Here is a 20623-nt window from a genome sequence, read left to right on the forward strand (position 1 = left end):
ATATATATATATATATATATATATATATATGTTATGTGTTATCGACACCAGACCGGAGGGTCCAACGAGCTGTGAGACCAGAGGGTCCTCACTGAGACCGGTCCGGAGGGTCCAACGATCCATGGGACTGGAGATTCCTGTTAGAACATTGAAAGTGACCCTCTTGAACTTACCTGGAACCGCAACCAACTCTCTACCGCAATGAAGCCTCTACCACAGTCATCCGAAGTCTGAAGACAGCAAGTTTTTGTACTTAGTCTATTTTGTCTTTTCTTTATGCTTTCTATTTTCCAGTATGCCTTGCATGGCTACTTCTAGAAGTTATCCTTTGTAATGTTTATGTCTCTATAAATAGATGTCACTTATTCTGAATCAAACACGTATCTTCAAGTATCTTTACTCCTTATCTCAAAATTCTCTCCTTTCCTCTATCACCTCTTACTATCATATCTGATCATAATCTCTCTTCGGAGCAAGTCCTTGTGACTTCTTCACTAATTTTGATCTCATTTACTAACATTGGTTTGAATGCATTCCAAGTTATGAATCAACTTACGTGTATTCTTGATATAACAATTGCTGTCATTTACATTACTTTACTTTCGCATCTAACTCACTGACTTCTAACTATTAATATTATTGTTGAGCTAACAGATCCTTTGAGATTAACTATTCCGCCATATACTTGTTCTAATCATTTTTGTTCAAGTGTGTCTCAAAGTTTTTCTCTCAACAATTGGTACCAGAGCCAGAGTGGTTGCTTTTTGAAAATCGGAACTCTGATTTTTCAAAGAGCCCTCTATACCACTAAAGCTCATCTCTAAACAAAAATTTTCAAATGGCACAATCATTATAACTAAATGTTTCCAAAAGTGTTGGTGGTTCCAATCGAGCCCTAATACTGGTTGCAAATGAGTATCACCACTGGTCTCAAAGGATGGGGAGATATCTCAGACGACTTGGTAGAGATGTCTGGAGATCTGTAGAAGAAGGACCCCATGTTCTAGTCCTTACTACTGTTCAAACTGATGGAGCCACAACAAGACTTGGAGGAGGTCAACCAGCCTTGAATCGTTCCACAAAAGATGATCTAGACAAAATGGAAAGTGATGCTATTGCCTTTTATGAAATCTATTGTGGAGTTGCTCCTGACAACTTTGACATCATCATAAATTGCAAATCAGCAAAGGAGATTTGGGATGTTCTCAAAAACTTGTATGAAGGTTCAGAGCATGCTCAAGACAAGAAGCTCACTACAACACTCAACAAAATCAATAATTTCAAAGCCCACTCCGGTGAAAGTTTGGAAGATTCATTTAAAAGGTTCAACTTGATTGTCACAAAACTGTCCAATGCGGGTACCATCCGCAGCAATCATGAAACAAATCTACAGTTTCTTAATGGCTTAGGAAGACACTGGACAACAGCCAAAATGATTGTACAAGGTAACAAGAAGATTCACTCCTTATCTCTCTATAAGCTTTATGGAGAATTTCAAGCTCAAGAGTCCACTATACTCAAGGACTGCTCAGACTTCGGAGGAACACTCACATTAGTAGCCCAATCACCTCACACTCAAACCTATCCTACCTCATATGACTCTCCACCGCAGTCATATGAAGCTGACTCAGAATATGACGACGAAGAAGAGTTTCAGAATGTCATTTCTCTTATTAGTCAGAAGTTCAATCACTTACCACCTTCATTTCGCAAAAACCAACAATTCAATCGACCACCTTTCAACCGTAACTTTCAGAACAATCACTTTCGTTCCACTAAAAACCCTCTCCCTCCATCGCAGTCTCAGCAGACTTAGTGAAAAAAAGTACCACCACAATCCCAATCAACTGACTCCAGTACCTCTATAGAAGACAAGAGTGATGTCATCATATGTCACAAATGCAACAAGGAAAACCATTTTGCCAAAGATTGCAAGGCAGTAAAAGATAGAGCCTTCTATCTTCGAATGGCTCAAGAACTGGAAGATAAAGAAAAAGGAAAGGCCTACGTTTTTCAAGTGAAAAGGAATCATCAAGTGTGGTCATCAGGAGATGAAGATGAAGAAGTCCTTAGCAAAGGGAAAGGCAAGATCTGTATGGTAGCAATTGCTGATGAAGATGGCTCAACCAATCCAAAGAAGAACCATTGCTATATGGCTAAAAATGGAACTCTCAGCATTGTGGAACAGGTAAAACTCATGATTCAAACTTTAAATTACAACATGCATGATTGTCAACCTTTCATAGACACACTCAATGGCACCTGTGTTGCCGTCCTTACAGACTACAATAAAGCCCTAGATGAGAAGAACATCGCTTCGCATGATATGTTCCATGTTAGAGGACGTTTGGACAATAAGAGACTGAAATGGCAATGTTAGAGAAGGATTTAATGTTAGAAAAGGATGCTAGAATGCTTAGTGAAACTCAATTAGAAATAGCCTTAAATCAAAGAGATCTAGCACAAAATGAAATTGTACGTTTAAATCGTTTAATTGAAAAGCTGTTTAATGAAACTGAAGCCATTGAGAATCTTGTCAATAATGGGAATGTTGATAACACTTTTAACTGGGGTTGGTCCAATGGTTACCCAACCGCAACGGACTCATCCCCTCGGTTCACACCGGAACGTCCCTATGTCCCACCAGACCGCAACTTCTTATTTCCAGTCAATAACAAAACATTTCCTAAGGATATCCAAGCCCACTTTGGAAAACTTCATGATTTGATTAATAATTGTGTTATAGAAGAAATTCTCCCTGAATCTTCTACTCATGTCAACAACACAGATTCTCAGACATCATCCGTAGTTGATGAGGAAATTGTTATTAAAAGTCCTGAAGTCTCTTTAGACTTCCCATCCTTACAGTCCGACCACAGTATCTCTGACTGCAGTCACATACCGCAATCTGTCCCATTACCTAATATCAATTGTCCCAAAGAAGTATTCACCAAGACTTACTCTGCGGTAGTCCAAAGCACTACTCCACTGATCGAAGTCAAGAGTTATGTGACCATTGAGACAATTATTCATGAATTACCAATTGAAAATTTTGAATTTGGTCAATGTTCTCAAAGTCCTAATTTCTCAATCTCGGATGAATCGAGTCACTATTTTTCAAAATCCTTAAAAGATTCTAGGAAACCGCAATTAAATATGACTGTTTGCGGTTCTCCTAAGACCGAAGCAAAAAAGAGTTTTTGAAGAAGAATTTCGTTCTTGTGGCAAGCAACGAGAAATTTGCTCAAAAATCAAGAAATTTGTAAAATGTCCTAAATCAAAAAGTCCTGAGAAGTTTATTTTTTCAAATTATCATTTCAAGAAAACTGTTTCCAAGAAAACAAAAAGAAAGGAGTTCACTGTTTCTGACAATACTAAAAAAAATCCAAACATGAGGATAAGTCTTTTCGTTCAAATGGATTTCAAATCTACTCTATCAATGATCTAAAATGGATCGGTATCTTTCCTACTCCAATCTTTTCAGTGTCAAAGTCTCAAAAATGGAAAGGAATTTTGCCAACTCCTGCACCCAAAAGGTCATTTCAAATGTTTAAGAAATCACATCACAAAAGGTTTGCACGCGTCTTCACACCTGCCACACCTGCACAAAACACCTTTTCAAAACACACAAACAAAAAGGTCAAATCTGACAATCCTCGGAATGTACAAAAACATACTCTTTCTTCAAAACCTCAGACCAGGTCAAATGCCATAAAAATGACAAAAAGTTCTCTTGTCAATGTCAATTTAAAAGAATTCAAATAATTTCCAACACCCAGGATTTCAGGGTCAATCCTAATAATTACTCACAATCTCACAAAACTCCAAAGATCTTCAAACACCCAGGACTAGGTTTGAAAGTTGGCTTAAAACTTGTCCCTGCCACCTCGCATCATGCATCGATTAACACATCGTATGTGACCTCGGGCTCCAAACTCACTTGGGTGCCCAAATTAACCACTTAACTTTTATAGGCATTGTGCAAGGAGGATCAAGAAGAAGAATGGTTGATAGACAGTGCCTGCTCCTTGCACATGACCGAAAGGTTAGAGTAACTTCGGGATTTCAGGCCTATATGCAATGGTGGAAATGTCAACTTTGGAAACAATGCAAATGGCATCATACGAGGCTACGATGTTCTCACCACGGGGAACTTTACCATTCAGAAGGTTGCTTATGTAGAAAGTCTTAAACACAATCTCATCAGTGTTGGCCAACTATGTAAAGCAGGCCATCGAGTGGAATTTGATGATCAATTCTGTTACATAATGACGAGTGACCGAAGCACTTGCTTAATTAAGTCTCGCTCCGAAGGCACAATGTATCCTCTGGATATTTCTCTCATCATTGGTAAACCGCAACTGTGTTTTCTTTCTAAAGTTGTATCCGAAGTCAGCTGGCTATGGCAACGCAAGCTAGCTCATCTCAACTTTAGATACATCAACAATCTAGTCACTGGAGAGACTTGTCCGCGGTCTCCCTATTCTCAAATTCAACAACGATACTCTCTGTCCAGCTTGTGAATGTGGAAAACAAGTCAAAGCAAGTCACCCTCTGATAATGGATTCGTCTATTTCAGAACCTTTGGAATTATTACACATGGATCTCTGCGGTCCTTCAATAGTAGCCAATCTCCATCACAAAAAATACATACTGGTTATTGTTGATGATTTCACTCGCTTCACATGGGACTTCTTCCTCAGACTCAAATCAGAGACACCGCAGATATTTATCAACTTCATCAAAGAAATCGAACTTCAGATCAAACTTCCAGTCCGACACATCCGCAATGATAATGGAACTGAGTTCACTAATCACCTTCTCAACAGTTTCTTGGTGTCCAAGGGTATTTCTCACAACTTCTCAGCACCTTACACTCCGCAACAAAATGGTGTTGTCAAACGAAGAAACCGCACATTAGTAGAAGCAGCCAGATCCATGCTTAACTTCGCCCATCTTCCTTTCTGCTTCTGGGATGAAGCTGTAGCAACTGCGTGCTTTGTCCAAAACCGAAGCATTGTGTGCAAACGTCACAACAAAACACCATAAGAAGGTCTTAACAACCGCAAGCCGAATGTTCTTTTCTTTCATATCTTTGGGTGTAGATGTTTCGTGATCAACAACAGAGATCAACTTAATAAATTTGCACCTAAGTCTGATGAAGGCATCTTCCTTGGTTATTCCACTAACAAGGTTGCTTATCGAGTATTTATCAGATGTACAAGTCTGATCATTTAAAGCTTCGATGTGAAATTCGATGATTCTCACATCCGCGATGCCCCTTCATCCACTGAAACCACCGCAATCATGGAATGTGACATTCCTGCATCTTTTGGCCCCTTAAATCAAGTAGAAGTCAATTATGATGATCTCTTTGAACCTGTTGAAACGACAAAACTATCAGAAGTTCTTGTGTCTCCCACAACTCAACAACAACATGCTGCCATCTTTAGACCATCTCCATCCGAAGCAGTATCTCTCAATACTTCCACCTCTCTGGTTGAGGGGGAAAGCTCTACTCCAGATCTAGCTGCAACCATCGAGGTTCCAGTACTTGATGTTGTTCAAGTTCCTGTCCGCAGAGAAACATTACCATCAAACGTATCTTCGGATGAGGATGAGGAACTCATATAGAATATTGATACTATAACCGATCCAAGAATTGTCACTCTCCCATCCGCAGTCTAGGGGGAACCCTCTCAGGTTCCAGATAGACTCTCTTCAACAATCCAGGGGGAACCTATCAAATAAAATGTCTCTCTCACTCCAACAAGTCAGGATGACTCAGCAGGCTGTTCTCAAATTCAGGGGGACCTTCCTTCCTCACTCGAAGCAACCTCTGATATTGAAAACATTCCTTCTACCGCGACTGCTGATCATCTGATGCCTCGCCTACATGTTTGGACGAAGGATCACCCACCAGGTCAAATTATTGGGAATCCATCCGCAGGTAACTCGATCTGCCAAAGATTTATCTGATCATTGTCACTACGCAACATTTATGTCCGCAGTCGAGCCTCAATCTATCAAAGAAGCCTTATTGGAACTAGATTGGATTTCTGCAATGCAAGAAGAACTGGAAGAATTTGAAAGAAACAAAGTGTGGCAACTTGTTCCCATCCCACAAGGTCATACTATTGGTCGTACAAGATGGGTTTTCAAGAACAAGCTAGATGAATCTGGTGCAGTCATCAGGAATAAGGCAAGGCTAGTTGCTAAAGGTTATATCCAACTGGAAGGTGTTGACTACGATGAGACATACGATCTGGTAGCTAGAATGGAAGCAATCAGAATATTCTTAGCATATGCCTCTCACAAAAATATCAAAGTGCACCAAATGGACGTTAAGAGTGCTTTTTTCAATGGGGAATTAAAAGAAGAGGTTTATCTTCAACAACCTCCCAGATTTGAAAGTATTGAGTTCCCTGATCATTGTTACAAGCTTCAGAAAGTTGTCTACGGTCTGAAACAAGCCCCTAGAGCTTGGTATGAAACTCTCTCTGAATTCTTAGTCTCTTCAGGATAAAAAAAAGAGGAGTGATTGATCCCACATTATTTAGAAAAGAAAACAGGACTCACCTTATGCTTGTACAAATATATGTGGATGATATCATCTTTGGGTCATCTGATCAAGGAATGGTGGATGAATTTGCTAAACTCATCACAAACAAATTTCAAATGAGCATGAATAGAGAGATTAACTTCTTTCTAGGTCTCCAAGTCAAACAAATTCAGCAAGGAATATTCATTCATCAAGAGAAATACACCACTGAACTTCTGAAGAAATACTCAATGGACAACTGTTCTTCTGCTAAGGTCCCTATGGCATTCGGATATAAGATCTCTGTTGATCCCTCTGGTGAATTTGTTGATCACAAGACTTATAGAGGTATCATTGGTTCGCTGATGTACCTCACTGTAAGCAGACCTGACATTGTCTTTGCAACCGGTGTGTGTGCAAGGTACCAGGCTGATCCAAAAGTGTCACACATGACCACAGCTAAACAAATTCTTCGGTATCTAAGAGGAAGCAAATCTATGGGTCTATGGTACCCCGCAGGCAATGACTTCAATCTTCAAGCATTTACTGATGCAGATCATGCCGGATGCAAACTTGATCGAAAAAGTACATCTGGTGGTTGCCAATTTTTAGGTGGAAGACTTGTCAGTGGTCCTCGAGATAACAAATTTGTGTATCTTTATCTACTGTAGAAGCAGAATACGTGGCCGCAACCAGCTGCTGTTCCCAAGTTCTTTGGATGAAGACACAATTACTAGACTACAGGTACAGAATGCTACGGATGCCAATTTACTGTGACTCTGAAAGTGCCATAGCGATCTCTCATAATCCTATTCAACACTCCAAGACAAAACATATTGAGTTACGGTATCATTTCATCAAAGATCATATTCTGAAAGGTAATATTGAACTCATTTTTGTTCCTACTCATGAAGAGATTGCTGATGTTTTTACAAAAGCACTTGACTCTACAAAACTCAATGTATTCCTACAAATGTTGGGAATGATGAATCCAGACCCGCAATTTCTTTTTGAATTGTTAGCTACCGCAGACCATCATTGGTGTCCGTTGCGGTTCTAACTGAGAATTACTTATGATAGATGGTTTTGGTACCGCAGTCTAGGTACCGCAACCATATGTCATACGTATCTCTCAGGGGTCCTAATGGTCTGTTGTTACTAACTTTTGTTTAAAGTGTTTTCCTCTTAGTTCGTCACTGCAGTCCTTCGTTGTTCATCCGCAATGACATCTCCATCCGCAATGAAGTTTTTCATCCGTGATCTTTGTGATAATTTCTCAACTGCTGTTTTCAACTCATAAATAAAAAACACTTTGTGTGATATTTAATGATTCTTCATTAAATAAAATAAAACATTTTCATTGAAACTGTCATCCTCTCTTTAAAAAAAACCTTTTATCAGACCTATTTTAGGGATGATGACAAAAAGAGCATATTTCCATCCAACTCATTCTTAATTTGTCATTTCCTCTCCCAAACACATCCCATCCGTTATCACTTCCTCTCCCATCACCCCCACGATTACCTGACGAATAAAACATGCGTCCGTCTTTACATTAAATGCAAACCCTTTTTGGAAATCTCCCAAAATCTTTTCCAACCCTTTTAATATGTATGGCTGAGATTCAATCCGTATTTCATCGATTCCCACCCCCCCCCCCCCCAAAAAAAAAAAAAAACAATCGACGATTTATCCTCTCCTTACCTTTTACCTAGGGTAAAACCTTTTTCACCCCCTCTTATAAACCTATTTTCTTCCCTATCAATCCTTTACGCTTTCTGAATATCGATTGTCTCTCTCAACCTTCAAAAATCTCCATAACTCTCAAGAACTCTGTTTCTCTTTTCTCACAATGGTGAAATCCGGTGCATCCAAGAAGCAATCCAAGGCTTCAGGTTCTGCAAATCCAACAGGTTCAGACTCTCCATTAATCGCCTCCAGCAATTTCCGGGCTGTATTTGAAGATCATCCTTCATACAATGCTCCCATCAAGCTCATGATCAAGTTCCTCAAGAATCACCCTCTGTTTGGACCCTTTGATGAATTTACGGAAATCGTACCAATTTCCACCTTGTTCAAGTGTGCATTCTCGGCGTATCGATCACTCCAAAACCCTCAAGAAGTGCATCTCCATCTTGTGAATGACGCATTGGTCATTCTAACGAAGGAGAAGTTTCTAAGGTCCATCAATCTACTGGTTCATCCGTCGATCAAGTTCTTCTCTCCATCAATGGCGAATATTACTGCTTCACTATACCAAATAGGATACCACAAAAGAATCAAGGGTATCGGGGAATTCAAGAAAAATCAACTGCCCGTAGTGTGGCAATATGTGTGCCACTTCATTATCCGAAGTCTATCCGGCAGGACCGGAGGAACCGATAATATAAGGCTTAAGCTCCTTGAGTTGGTTTGGAGGATATTCATAGGGCATGATGTGAATTACGGGCAAATCCTATGGGATGACTTCCTTCAATACATTCCTAAGGAACACCGCAAGGAAAACCCAACAGAACTCACCTTTGCTAGGTTATGGTCATTGTGCATGCTGGATCTTCATGTTGATGCAGCCATCCCCATGGGCAACGACACCAATCTTTTTGCTACAAAAGATCTCAAAAGGTACAATCCTTCATCCGATCAAACTCTTTTTGGACCAATCCGCAGGCTTCCCACCCATATTCTGTATACTCTTGGTCCTAAGACTGCTGATGTCTTAGACCATATTGAGGCTACGGAGGGTATTGCCCCATACCCTTCTACCCCGCCTCTTCCATCTGCAGCCATTATCCCTGAGCGTACCGTAATCCCCTCTGCCACTACTCTATCCAATCTTTCTCAAAGAAGAAAGGCGTTGGCATCCAAAAGGAAACAAAAAACACCACAGAAGGATGCTCCCAAACCAACCGTACCCACCAAGAAACGTAAAACCAAACCCACCACTGTATCTGGCAGTAATTCTGAGGAAGATAGACAACCAATATCAATCCTCAAGAAAAGAAAAACCACCAATACCTCTAGCCAAATATGTGATCGGACTGATACCTCAGCCTCTCCACATGCTAAGGTAGTCCTTGGGATTGCGGCAACTCCATTCAATACCACCATCGAATACCACTCAACCTCATCATGTGAGCTTGTTTCATCATCATCATCATTATCTGAACGTGGAGACAGCCCCCCAATTATATCTCAAGCAGATAAATCTGGACATCGCCCTAAGGTCTCCAGGGCTTCCCGACTGCATGTCTTTTCTCCTGAGGAGTTTGACTCCATCCTCTTGAACATATCCCAAACACTTCAAACACCAATCCATCTGCAGGGAACTTCTTTCGCTCATGCCAGAACGGAGCCGAGGCCAAACGTGACCATGGGTCACGGAGACCAAGGAAGCTCTGGAAATCCTATTCTGCTTCCATCATTTACAGGTGGTTTAGGCACGGTGAGCACACATGTGCAAGGATCTGTGAACCCAAGGGACACCTTGGTGCCCACTCAAAGAATTGACGGAGATGATTCAAGTGATTCTTGGAGTGGTATCAACCAACTACTGATGCCGAAATCAAGAAATATGCTGCCTTTCGAAGGGCATTCCAAGCCCGAAAGGATAAACAAATCAAACAGCAACAACAAAAGGAATGAGAATTTCAGATGGTTGCTAAGTATTGGGCTGATGCAATCAACAATGCCTATACTGTAGCAGGAATTCTTCATATTCAAGATTGGATGTCTCAGAAGGTCGATTCGCTCCTCAAAGCTCAAGCAGCATCCGCAGCCCAGCATACCTCCAAAGTTCCTCACACTACGGTTCTTGAAACGTCACAAGACGAAGGTCCTAAAATCGCAATCAGCTCAGCTCCTACCTTCGATCTTGATGATGATGAGGTACAAGAAGTAAACAAACCCTCTCCTTTTGTGAAGACTTCATGATGTTCGATGAAGGTGAAGAATCAAATGGTTCTCACCACTCCACCTCAAAGCCCAAGAAGAAGAAGAAGAATGCAGTCACCAAAAAAAGCGTTTCTATCTCTGCAGGAAAAATTCGATCAAATCCTGGCTGCGGTCAAGCCAACTCAACCGCAACCAGAGGATGTTCCTGGACCTCAATCGCTGATTGAAAGGATAGAAAGACTAGAAGCAAGAGAAAGACTGGCTGCGGAGCGCATATCTTTAAAAGTCGAAATGGGAATCCGATCCCTCGACAACAATCGCAAAGCAGACCACAAAGACTTCATGGAATCCACTGAACGCCTTATCTCTGAAGTCACTGCAATAAAAAATGATCTTCAAACCGCTATCAAAGATCAAGCCTCTCAGTCTCAAAAGATAATAGATGAAACTCATATCGCTTATGAGTCTACCATCTCAGTTCTTCACTCCACCATCAACCGCCTTCAACGATCTTTAACAACCAACTTCCATGGCCCTGAAATCCTTCAACTCACTAAGGAGATTCATCGCATGCTGTTCAAATCCTCCTCTCCAACCAATCAACAACTCACAGACGCTATCAAGGCTCAATTTTAGGAGGCCTTCTCCAAAATTGATGGCCTTCGGACATGGCTTGAGGAAGCTCCGGTTTGGACTTCCTCAAGAAGGGGAAGTGAAAAAGATGAAACCCATCAATCTCATCAATCAGATCACGATCACAATCTCATCAATTAGATCACGATCATCAATCTCAACAATCAATTTCACCACATCAAACTCCATCCATCATCACTGACAAAGTCCCCTCACTGCAACCATCATCTCACACTGCGCCTCACATTCTGGAGAAACCTGAAACTCCCCCACACTTCAAATATCTTGAGGAGCATATGTTATCTCCAAGCTCAATAGATTCTCCCACCACTACCCAAAGGAAGAAAGATTGGAGGACAGCCAAACTTGGTGAAGAGATCTGGAGGCTATGCGGATTTGACACAGTCATGGATGAAACTCTTATCAATTCTTGGGTTAATCCCCACCGAAGACTGCTAGATGAAGATTACGTTCCTCATCTTACATATGTTGAGCCTCCTACTGATGGTTACTGGGATATCCCCATCTCACCCAATGCCAAATACTTCACTGTGTTTGAGCCATTTGATCAAAGCCTTCCATATGCCAAACGATTGCCTACGGAATTTGAGAGACTTTCTTAATTCTATGCAAAACATGCTTCTCCCTTTGAGCACATTTGGTCAAATGATCGACCATCCGTAGTGGTGAACTACAGAGCAAGAAAATTTGTGAAGGCAAAGTTTTTCTAGTACACTCCGACTCGAAGGGAACAAGATTATGTCTGGAACCAAGCTGATTTTCCTTGCATGAATCCGGAGGAGATTTTCCTCATTGCAAGAGTGTTTCAGGGCAAGGCAGAGAAGTATCCGAAGATGCAAATTGCACTTGATAGAGTAAACAGTTTTCTGATGGATACTGTGTGCGATTTTTCTAAAATCGATGCATATATCTATCCCATCATTGCGAGGAAGCATGAGTTACCTCCACTTGATCCAGCACCAATGCCCTCCGAAGGTTTTGAAGAAAGACCCTTAGGTGCATCCAACTTCCCTGAACTCGGTGTCATCTTCAAAAGAAAAACCGATAATGTCAAATATTTCATCCCTACCTCTGCTATTCATCGTCTAACAAAGAAGCAGCTTGACATCTATCGGACCGTAGTTGAAAAGTCAAAATATACCACTCCGGAAGTAAAGTTTGAAATTCTAAGGAGGATCACTTGGTTAGAAAGTGTCAGGAAGTTTTGGTGGATCCTAATCAAGCATCTTCGTCTTGATAAGTGATAAAATTTAAAGAGGTCACCTAGGGGTTGCCTTCACCATAGCAACTTGACAGGATGATTTATTATGAGAGAATAAATATTATTGGTATATTATGAGAATAATATAAGGAATAATAATATTGTTATAAGTCATAAATTAATTAGAATTAATTTGGTGACTTAAAAAGATTAATTAAATAAGAGGGTATAAACTATCAATTGTTTGATAGATACACTTTGGATAAGCCACAAATCGTCCAAGGGTTTATCTTGGAAAGGATTTGGATTGCTTTGAGTAAAAGATTATCCAACTAGGGTTTAAGGGTGAAACCCTAGGAGCCTTACAAGTATAAATAGACCCTTGGGGAAAGGGAAATTGGCACCTCTGCTAAAGCAAAGAAACCCTGGCCGATTTCTATTCCCTCTCCTCTCTCTCAAATCATCCTCTTGCTAGTTGGTGTTTGTAAGCCATTAGAGGAGTGACATTTGTGACTCTAAAGCTCCAAGAATTAGAAGTTCAACCAAGTGTTTCAAGGTATGCTTCTAACTCTGATTTTGTATTGTTCTTATACTCTATTAGCTGTTAGAAGTCTTGGATCCAATGCATGTTTAATTAGAGAAACCTAGATCCAAGCATTAGGGTTTGTATGTGCACATAGGAATGTTCATATGGCCAATACCCATCAGTGGTATAAGAGACTAGATTGGTTTCTATTAAATTGATGCATGATTATTTGTTTCTTGCTTGCAAAATTCGAATTTTGTGGTTCTGAGTCATGAACTCGGCGAGTCCCATGGTGGACTTGGCGAGTTGGCCTGACTCGGCGAGTCCAGTTGGGAACTCGGCAAGTCCGAGCGTCAGGAAGGGCCAAAATCGGAATTTTTTGATATTTATTTTATGGAAACTTGCCTTTATCATATTACATCAACCCTAATCCGATTTTTTGATATATATGACTATAATCTTGATCTAATTAAAGATATTTATCAATTAATAAAATATTTAATTTCCTTATGTGATAATTAATTAATTATTTTGATTAAATTGGTAAATTATTTTGCAAGAAAATCATTAAATAAATCAAATATGGATAATTATGGAATTAATTGTTAATTAAGATTATTTGTTATTTGATCCTCCATGTTTTAAATGTTTAAAACTTGCCCTCAAGTTTTGAAATTTATGTTTTATGATTAAAAGTTTAATGTAGACAATTTAAATTTTAAACCCTAGAATTTTACAAGTTTAAAATTCAATCCTATACTAATATAATATTACAAGATTAATATATATATATATATATATATATATATATATATATATATATATATATATATATATATATATATATATATGTAACAACCCGTTATTTCCAGGCATTATAAATCGAGTCTTGTAACCCCTTTGGAATGTAATAGGAATATCATCGATAAATGAATTATTCAAAAGCTCTGATTAGAGTACACTATGTAGTAGATATCGTCTTAAAGGTTTCCAAATATATAAAGAACACTAAAATCCAAGTTATGACGAAGAAGTTATGACCATTCTAAGATTTCCGACAAAACCGACAACACCGATTAAACGGAAAACGCAAAGTTTCAATACGATAGCATTTAGCCTTAGGTATCTAAATGAAAGTTATAGATAACATTAAACCATGAGCGTACACGAAAAGAACGTCCAAATCTGACTTCGTATGAGGAAGTTATGATTTTTCCAAGATCCGAATATAGCAGTAGACAGCTAAAGACTCGAATCGAAGATCGAGCGACTTTTGGCCGGAATGACCTATACGAGAATCGAAGGTCTCGACAATGGTATTTCAGCGGTAAAAAGTCTGGCAAAAACCGACATCAGATAAAGAAGTTATGAATTTTCAAAGAAATTCCTTAAACACGATGAGTTATAAAATAAATAATAAAAATAATTTCGGAATTTGCCAACGGAGTCTAAACGAAAGTTGTAGAGCGTAGTCTCACCTACGCGTGGATATAAAGACCATCGAAAACGGAGTTCGTATGAAAAAGATATGAATTTTTGAAGTTTATTAAATAAATTATATATTTATTTAAATCAAAATTTCGGACCTTATCCGAAGAGGAGTCAGCGTCCTCATCCGGGTACGCGCTGCGTACCCCTGTACGCCCTGCGTACCCGTGAGACTTGGCCTCTGATCGTCCACGTCGCCCTATCCGAGCCATCCGACCCGTCCGACCCGTCCGAAGTACCTGACCCGTCCGACCCGCTGTCCCGTCCGACCCGCCGTCCCATCCGACCCGCGTACCCAGCAACCCGTCCCATCCGAAGCCGAGGCAGTCGAGGCTTCGGTCATGCATGACGTAAGCGTACACACTGCGTACGGGCGTACGCCCCGCGTACCGAGGCGGTTCAGCCTTCCTATAAATAGGATGCGAGGCTTTCCGAAAAAAGTGCTCAATTCTCTCCTTTCTCTCACGATCTTGCCTCGTTTTCCGTGCCCGTTCAAACCCGAAGCTCTGGTCTTTTTACTCAAGTCCCGAGGGTCGATTTTACTCCCGAGATTCCCGAGAATCCCGAGAAAAATCAGTTTCCCGAGACGAAACTCTGTACGGTTTTCCATCTCGCTATCTTCAAACTATCAAGTGAGTTCATATCCCCTTCGAACACTCTTTAAATACATTTTAAATGCTTTTATACTCTTTTAGGGGAGGAATACAAGTAAACACATGACTAAAATCGTGTGAAACATCGATCTTTTTATATACTTTTCATACTGTTGCTTTAACTGTCTTATGAAGTCATTATCATGCAAAACGCCTCACAACACAACTTTACCCTCTTGGGATACAATATGTTTATAAATAGAAATATGTTTTATTTATACGTTTGCATACAAATACATCATATCAAGGGTAACATTCTTTACTAAATCATTTTATGCATTCAAAGAACTTATGATTTATGCTTTGTCAAACATTGTGAAAAAGGATAAACTTTGCATACAAACTACTACTTTAATACAGACTTAGTTGAGAATCCATGAGACGTGTACATCTTCAAACACTTCCTTTTTGATAAAAGGTATCGCTACAAGTCCTGTCTATAACCAGAGTCTCCCGTTCGGAGAACGTGTCAAATGTGTATAGATCTATACGGGAAGTCATGATCCCGCGCCCTGACTGTTAGCTACAGTCCGTCTTTTGGGGTGACAGTTGTCATAACGCTACGACGCCTGAAGAACGTCGCTACAGGCATATTATGTTTAGTATGGTTATAAAACTCATCGGATATACAATTATTATGGTATTATGCTTTTATGAACGAGTAGCTATTAAAACTATTCTTCATCTAACAAGTGCGATCTTCGTATAGCTTTACTATGTAAAATTATGACACAACTTACAAGCACGTCGTTTGCTTGCGATTTTCGGTCTTAGAGACTGCCAGTTATGTCAGGAAAATAAGGGTTTTTCTTGGAAAACACAACAAATCATATCTCAACTATTAGGGAAAATATGGGATTTTCTGGATCTAATACATTCATTTTCAACACACGAATCATAACTCGTTTTCAATTGAAATACTACATTTTCTGGAAAACATACAAACACTTTCGAATGGCATACATCTTCTCAAAACACCACTTATGAACTCACCAACTTAAATGTTGACACTTTTTCTTTGAAATAACTTGTATTCTCAGGAAACCGCTAGACCAGGTAGCAACTACTTCTGAAGACTAACGCGCTGGCGTTAGTAACATATTTTGGATCACCATTTTGTATTTGATTTCTTTTGCAAACATGTAACATCTACAATCATGTAAACTTTTCAAATATATTTATATTATGGTGGTGTGTACTTTCCTTTCTATGAACTGTTATGATACTGAATATGACGTCCTCCGCCCTCGAACGTTTCCGCCGTTCTGGTTTGGGGGTGTGACAGAGTGGTATCAGAGCACCGTTTATAGTGAATTAAGTATATCAAAACCATTTTTGGTATACAACTATAAACTCATCTGGGAAAAAACACTCTGAGAAGAGTCATACTTTTGAAATTAAATTTATTTAGTTTTTGTAAAGTAAGCATGCATTCATTTCGTACTAATAACAGTTTCACACCGTACCATTTTAGAAGTATTGTAAATAAGTTGTGCAGTACAGGTACGCCTTGGGACATGTAATCGGAACTGGGAAGGATATAGCCTGATCAACTATATTTGTCCGAGAGCCGACTAACGTGTGCCGAGGGGTGTCTGTAGTGGACAATAAATTTTAAAACTTACCAAACCGTTACTAGAATCAAATACAAGAATTTAAATACTATAGGAGTATTTTCTATCTAAACTAATTTAACTTACATGTTTTGCATGTTTCGACTTTATTCAATTCTTATGACCCTATTTCTCGTACAGTCAAATGGCTGGATTTCACCACCCCAATGACCCCTACTTTCCCAACCAAGGCAACGGAGGATGGATCGAAGATGATCCCGAAGAGGATGAGGAACCCATAGAATTGGGTGATGACTCCGGTACTGACTTAGAGCCGGAAGTGATCGACCCACCACCCATTCAACCTCCTGTCCATGTGAGGAACTTCCAAGGACCCACTCCCGTCTGGGGGAGTCACCTCCATCATTGGAGCCAACAACAAGGCATACGCCCTCCCTACGGCATGTGTCGGGATTTCTATGATGTCCGCGGTGGAAGCTCGGCTGATCGAGCACTCCCAGTAATGGTGGGTAAGTTAGCCAATCAGTCCTATCAATCCGGAGTTCAAGCAAGCCGACTCCGGGATGTCAACGTGGAAGTGCAGGTTCACACTTTTGACATCCGTAGGCTGGACAAGATACAAGATTATGCTCAACTCCAGTCTGAGGCATTTCAAGCACAGATGATTGCAGCCCTAGCCGAATTAAGGGAGCAGCAGGCCGCTTTTGATCGGCTCCTAATGGAATCGAAGCAATCAGATGCGGAGTCAAGCTCCAAGCGCAACCTACGTCGCAAATAGTGCCTGCCAGGATTTCAAATTTTGTTATAAATTAGGACTTCGGATAAGAGTATTCTTTTCTTTAAAACTTTCTGTAATCGGAGACCTTTAGAAAGGTCAAAAAGTTTTGTCTAAACTCGGATGTAACACAACTATATGTTTAATATATATAGGGCATATCTCTTTCTTGTATTAATTATGTGTAGTCCGTACAATTCATAAGTGCATCCATTCAAACGTTATTAATGAATCAAGCTCAAACCCAGTGTTGGTCAAACCAAATTCTTAATCTATTTTAGCGCAATGCCTCCTCGTAGATCAGCACGTACCAACGCAACCCCACCACCACCTCCACCACTAACTTATGATCTGGCAATGGTCCAGGCCGCTATCACAGCAGCAGTAGCAGCAGCTCTCTCTCAAATAAACTCCAATGTAAATGGAGGTACAGGAAGCAGCACAAATCATCCCAATCGTGGCCCCGGCCAGGGTCATGTAAGGGAGTGTACTTACAAGGAGTTCTCCAACTCGAAGCCAAAGACTTTTAATGGCAGTGGCAGAGTCATTGCACTAATGCAATGGTTCGAAAAGACCGAAACGGTCTTCGAGATCTGCTCGTGCCAAGAAACAAGCAAGGTTAAGTTCGCTGCTTGCACCTTCATAGATCGAGCCCTCACTTGGTGGAAAAGCCATGTGAACTCAGTGACGCTCACTGTCGCTAACGCCATGAGTTGGGAAGAACTGAAGGTACTACTACTGGAAGAATACTGCCCGAGGGGTGAAGCGCAAAAGCTTGAGCAGGAGCTCTGGAATTTGAAAATGACTGGGTCTGACCTAGTCGCCTACACAGCTAGGTTCAACGATCTCGCCGCCTTGTGCCCTACCATGGTCAACCCAGAATCAAAGAAGGTCGAAAGGTACATTTGGGGGTTGTCACCCCAGATTCAAGGGCACGTCCTAGCTTCCAACCCTATCACCTACAACAGCGCTAAACGCCTGGCGCAACGACTCATCGACCACGGAGCGAAACAGAGTACCATCACAGCAGCCGCAAATCCACCTAGGGAGGCTCAGGGCCAGAGTAGGCCTTGGAACAAGAGGAGGGGACAAACCCTCCAGGAGAACCCCAAGAAACAACAAGTGATAGCGACCCACGCTGTTACTGTACCTACCAATTCTGCCCCCACAAGCTCATACAATGGAAAGCTACCGAAATGTAACCAGTGCAACTTCCACCACCACGGTCTCTGCCGTGACCTTCAATGCACCAGGTGCAATAAGAAGGGTCATACAACCCGCTATTGCAAGGAGAAAACCCAACAATTCGCCCCCACTGCTAATACCGGAGTAAGCCGCGCTTGCTTTGAGTGCGGGAGCACAGGGCACTACCGCAAGGACTGCCCGAAGACAAACAACAGGAATACCGGCGGAAGAGGCCGAGTTTTCGCAATGGGACAAGATGAAGCCATTGCGGACCCTACTGTTGTTACGGGTACGTTTCTTCTCGATAACTCGTATGCATGCATTTTGTTTGATAGTGGAGCGGAAAGGAGTTTTGTGAGTCACGACTTTAAAAGCATGCTAAAACCAATACCACAATCATTAAGTGAACCGTTCATAGTAGAAATGGCCAACGGGAAAACCGAAGGCACTAAGGAGATATACTTAAACTGCACCCTAACTCTAAACGATAATCTCTTTCAAATCAACCTCATGCCAGTCTCGATTAAGAGTTTCGATGTCATCGTTGGCATGGATTGGCTGAGTTCACATCGTGCGGACATTCTATGTTACGATAAGGCTGTTCGCCTTAATCTGCCAACCGGCGAAACCTTCCTTGTCTTGGGCGACAAACCTAGTACCACACTTAGTATCATCTCAAGTATCCAAGCTCAGAAGTACCTACGCAAGGAGTGTCACGCATTTTTAGCGCATGTCGTAGACGTGAAACGCGAAGTCCGGGACATCCAGGATGTGCCCGACGTATGCGATTTTCCCGACGTGTTTCCCGAGGACCTTCCGGGGATACCACCCATAAGACAAGTCGAATTCAGAATCGATCTAATTCCCGGAGCTACCCCAGTAGCCAAAGCGCCCTATCGATTAGCCCCGGCAGAGATGCAGGAGCTGTCCAGCCAACTGAATGAACTACTTGGAAAAGGATTCATCAGGCCGAGCTTCTCGCCTTGGGGAGCACCCGTGTTGTTTGTGAAAAAGAAAGATGGATCGTTCAGGATGTGCATCGACTACCGAGAACTCAACAAACTTACCATCAAGAACCGATACCCCCTACCCCGAATCGACGACTTATTCGATCAACTCCAAGGAGCCAACTACTTTTCCAAGATCGATCTAAGGTCGGGATATCACCAGCTGCGAGTCCTAGAGAGTGATGTCCCCAAGACGGCCTTCCGGACAAGGTACGGACATTACGAGTTCGTAGTGATGCCGTTCGGACTAACCAATGCCCCGGCCGTATTCATGGATCTAATGAATCGGGTGTGTCGTCCATTCTTGGATAAATTTGTGATAGTATTCATAGACGACATACTCATTTATTCAAGGAATAAAGAAGAACATAGTCAACACCTGAGACAAGTCTTAAAGACGTTACGGACTGAGAGACTTTATGCAAAATTCTCGAAATGTGAGTTTTGGATTAGAAAGGTGGACTTCCTCGGTCACGTGGTCAGCAAGGAAGGAATCCACATGGACCCCTCGAAAATCAAGGCTATCGAAAACTGGTCTGCACCAACTACACCAACAGAAATTCGCCAATTTCTAGGTCTTGCTGGTTATTACCGAAGGTTCATCCAAAACTTCTCCAGCATCGCCAATCCTCTTACCGCTTTAACCCATAAAGGTGTGACCTACAACTGGGGAGAAAAGCAAGATGTCGCATTTCAAACCTTGAAACAAGCCCTTTGCAGTGCACCTATCCTTTCTCTTCTGGAAGGGACCGAAGATTTTGTGGTGTATTGTGACGCTTCAAAGCAAGGGCTGGGTTGTGTACTAATGCAGAGGGGAAAGGTGATTGCATATGCCTCAAGACAACTGAAAACGCATGAGGTCAATTGCACCACTCATGACTTAGAACTTGGAGCAGTGGTCTTCGTTCTTAAAATCTGGAGGCACTACCTTTACGGTACCAAGTGCACAGTCTTTACGGACCACAAGAGCCTCCAACACATCTTCGACCAGAAGGAATTAAACATGAGACAACGACGTTGGGTCGAATTGCTCAACGACTACGAATGTGAGATTCGCTATCATCCGGGAAAGGCAAACGTCGTAGCCGATGCCCTTAGTCGAAAGGAGTACTCAGGCCGGAGAGTGAA

This window comes from Lactuca serriola, chromosome 5 (assembly GCF_051521515.1).
Source record: "Lactuca serriola cultivar US96UC23 chromosome 5, Lser_US96UC23_V15, whole genome shotgun sequence".
NCBI lineage: Eukaryota > Viridiplantae > Streptophyta > Magnoliopsida > Asterales > Asteraceae > Lactuca > Lactuca serriola.